Below are 4,086 nucleotides of genomic sequence, written 5' to 3'. Positions count from 1 at the left end.
AAAAAAATCTTACTTAGGGGCGCCTGGGTGGCTCAGTGGGTTAAGCCACTGCCGAAGGCTCAGTGGTTAAGCCACTGCCTTCGGCTCAGGTCATGATCTCAGGGTCCTGGGATCGAGCCCCGCATCAGGCTCTCTGCTCAGCAGGGAGCCTGCTTCCCTCTCTCTCTCTCTGCCTGCCTCTCCATCTACTTGTGATTTCTCTCTGTAAAATAAATAAATAAAATCTTTAAAAAAAATCTTACTTAAAATTTCATATTAAGAGCATTCTCAATACATTTTAAGATGAAGTTGCTTTTGCGGGCGACAGGAAATTAAAAGGGATGTAGGATGCCAGTATTATCAGCCTGTATTGGATCTTCAGATCTATCGAGTACTTGGTGGTTAGTCACGGAGAAAATAAACCTGATGACTGCTTTCTGAGAAGAGATGAGATTTCCTATGTATGGTAGAAGGTTTATGCACTGTTCATTCTTTTCTAGAAGTAAAAGTTGTCGAATATCATAAGTCTGCCAGAATATTCCAGGTTTCAGGAAATAAAAATTCAGCTTAAAATGAATTTCAGTCAAAACCAAACCGTTCTGGGGCACCTGGGTGGCTCAGCGGGTTAAGCCTCTGCCTTTGGCTCAGGTCATGATCCCAGGATCCTGGGATCGAGCCCCACATCGGGCTCTCTGCTCAGCGGGGAGCCTGCTTCTTCCTCTGTCTCTGCCTGCCTCTCTGCCTACTTGTGATCTCTCTCTGTCAGATAAATAAATAAAATAAAATCTTTAAAAAAAAAAAAACAAACTGTTCTGTGGTCTTGGGGTGCCTGGGTGGCTCAATTGGTTAAGCATCTGCCTTTGGCTCAGGTCAGGATCCTGAGGTCCTGGGATTGAGCCCCACATCGGGCTCCCTGCTCAGAAAGTCTTACTTGGAAGGAAATGGGGCACTTACCCAGGTGGATAGGAGGTGGCTACCATAATAACACCTGCTTGTAACCGGGTTAATACCCATGTGTTCACTTCGAATTTCAAATTTTAATAAGCATGAAGGTTGGAACTTGGTTTATCTGGTACTACCAAAGCATCTTTTGAATTTTGATCCCATGAAGGAGAGATTATCAGTGCATTGGTAAAATTTAAAAAATAACTGATGTATTTGTAGGGTATTTTCCTGTATCATTTCATATATTCCTGATTCTCCTTTCTTTTGGTTGTGAAGGTGGTAATACGTGCTTAGAAGAAATTAGGGGACAAAACAACATAAAGGTCACTTTTATTCTGCCCATGCAGAATTACTTTTATTTGACCAATTTATTTGTTTATTCCCTGGACCACAAATATTTGCATAATTATAGATTTCTAGGTGCTGTTTAATATGCTAGTTCATTGAATTTTGAAAGTGCTGTAGGTTGTCGTTCCGTGTAGGAATGGGGGTATCAGGCAGTGTATGATGCAAAACTAATGGAGTCTCTGGTTTGAAAGACATCAGTTCTGACCTGTTGGTTCTCTGTGGTTCATTTTGGGTTTTTCTTCTCTAAGGAAATTTTTTGTGATCACTTCATAGTTTTAGGGATTCCTTTTTGTAGCAAATAAAGCTAACATCCAGTTTCCAGTTTTCTTTTTGTTTCATTTTGTTTTGTTTTGCTTTGGGGGAGAATGAAAATATGTCTCTGGATTCATAGTATCTGTGGCGTGATTAACTTTGCCGAAGTCTTTCATGAAAAGAAAAAGTATGTAAGGTAATCCAGCTTTAATGTTTTTCACCTAAATTTGTTTAATGTTGTGGTGCTCCAACTTTGCTATGTATCGGAATCCGCTGGAATGCTTGTTGAAACACATTGCTTGATTTCTGGCTCTACCTACCACCTTCCGGGTTTTTTTTATGAAGTAGGTCTGGGGTGGGGCCTGTGAATTTGCATTTATTTCTTAGAAGTTACTAGGTGATGTTAGTGCTGTTAGTGCTGGTCTAGAGAGCGCTATTCGAGAATTATTGGTTAGATGACCTTAAATTCGAAAGAGAGGCCAGCCATGTTTCTTAATGAAACTGGAGATAGTTTTGATGTTACAGAAAATTGATGTCTTACTATTTCACAGGGAATTTAAGAGAAGTAATATCCATTCACGTTTTAATTAATTAATTAATTAAAATGATTTTGTCGGGGGAGGTGGGGGAGAATGAGGAAGCACAAGCAGGGAGAGTGGCAGGCAGAGGCAGAAGCAGGCTCCCTGCTAAGCGGAAAGCCCCATGCGGGATTCGATCCCAGGACCCTGGGATCATGACGGGAACTGAAGTCAGTTGCTTAAGTGCCTGAGCCACCAAGGCATCCCTACATTCATTTTTTTCACTTAGAGCTGGAATTAGATGCGATTTCTTAATAAAGACACTGTATAGTAGAAGAGCACTTATCAATTGGGGAACCATATCCACTAAATTTTTATCGTCCACATTGAAAAGTCAGATATTGTCTTGGGCTATTAATATGTGTGTTGGATTTCAGATATATGTAGTTTTAAAGGCTATTTCTTTGTAACGTATGTTAGAGCCAAGCTTGATAGTCAGTAAACTAACCTTTCAATAGAATGTTGGCCAAAGAATATGAATAGGTAGTTAAAGAATGACAAATCAAGTCCAGAAACATGAGAAATATATAACTTCTATTACTTCAATACAAAACAACATTTTTGGGAAGTCAGATTTTAAAGACTACAAAATTCTTAGTGCATCTAGTAAGAAGTGGACATTGTAACAGCCTTGGTGGCTTAGATAAGCTGCTTTACATTTTCTGAAGGCCAATTGGTAGCAATTCCTTTAAAAATATTTGTAGCTTGTGACCCAGCATTTGCACTAGGAATTAGTGTTCTCTGAGTAAACATTTTCTGTGTAAATTCATTTGTTACATCATTATTACAACAAAAAATAGCTGCCTGGCCAATGCACTCATTAAATGTTGGTAGTATGCTTCATGAGGGGCAGGTCTTTCGCTAAGACCACAAGGGTCTGTGGCCCAAAAAGTGGCGTTTGATAGTAATTTTTGCTGCAAGTTTAAAACAAACAAAACAGTCTACATAGAGGTCAGGGAATTGATACAAAACTGTGTAATAGTTACAAATATTTTGCAGGTCTTAAAAATGCCAGCTTTACTTGTTGTATGGTAAAACTGGAAATAACCCAAATGTCCTTCAGTACATGAGTGGCACATCCATACCAGATGGAATACTTCTCAGCAATTAAGAAGGAACAAACTCTGGATGCATGCAACAACTAGTGTGGATTTCAAGGGCATGATGCTGATTGAAAAAAGTCAGTCTATACAGGTCACACACTGTAGGCAGCCATTCACGTTTTTGTTATCACAAATTTAGATTAGCAGTCACCCAAGGTTTAGGGCTGATGAGGTTGGGGGTGGGGTGGGTAGTTGTGACTGGAAAGGGGTACTGAGAGGGAACGTTGTTGTGTTGATGAAATCTGATCTTGATTGTGGTGGTTGTTACCTGAATCGACACATGTGATAAGGTGACCTAAAATGGTCCACATGCGTCCCAATGTCAGTTTCCTGGTTTTGATGTACTGTAATCCAGAGGATGCAACCCTGTCTGGGAAATGGGGTGCAAATTATATGGGACTTCATACTGTTTTTGCAACACCCTGTGAATCTGTAATTATTTCAAAGTAAAATGTGAAGTTTTAGAAAGAATATATAATAAAAGGAAGTGTTCACAGTATTAGAATAAAACAAGTTGCGAAGTGATAAAACATATGATCTGACTTTAATATTTCATATCACTTAATACATTTACCTGGAATTAAGGAGTGATCAAAATATTCTGAGCAGTAGCATGGTGGATTCTTTTGGATTCTTTTGTGAGTTGTGTATGCTTCTCTATAATGTCAATAGTTTAGATGAGCTGGTATCACTTTTGTAGTTTGAAAAACAGTATTCATAATAAGCTCCAAAAATCTAATTCTGAAATATTGGAATTTTAATAACAGTTACATTGAGATTATAAAATTTTGTTTATATTGGTTACACCAAGTTAGCATTTAAATAACTTTTAGCTGAGATAGGAGAGTATATTTATCCTCTAAAACATGTTGTGTATGTAG

At 38.6% G+C, this 4,086-nt stretch overlaps 1 non-coding gene across 1 annotated transcript; it reads left to right on the top strand.

Annotated features, from left to right (window-relative positions):
- The first annotated feature begins 2,874 nt into the window (after positions 1–2,874).
- Positions 2,875–3,024, top strand: LOC122896227. Its single transcript, XR_006382387.1, has one exon. It is a non-coding gene; the product is annotated as a small nucleolar RNA SNORA62/SNORA6 family (small nucleolar RNA).
- The last annotated feature ends 1,062 nt before the right edge of the window (positions 3,025–4,086 follow it).

This window comes from Neovison vison, chromosome 14, assembly GCF_020171115.1.
Source record: "Neovison vison isolate M4711 chromosome 14, ASM_NN_V1, whole genome shotgun sequence".
Lineage (NCBI taxonomy): Eukaryota > Metazoa > Chordata > Mammalia > Carnivora > Mustelidae > Neogale > Neogale vison.
This window is presented reverse-complemented; position numbering and strand designations above follow the sequence as displayed.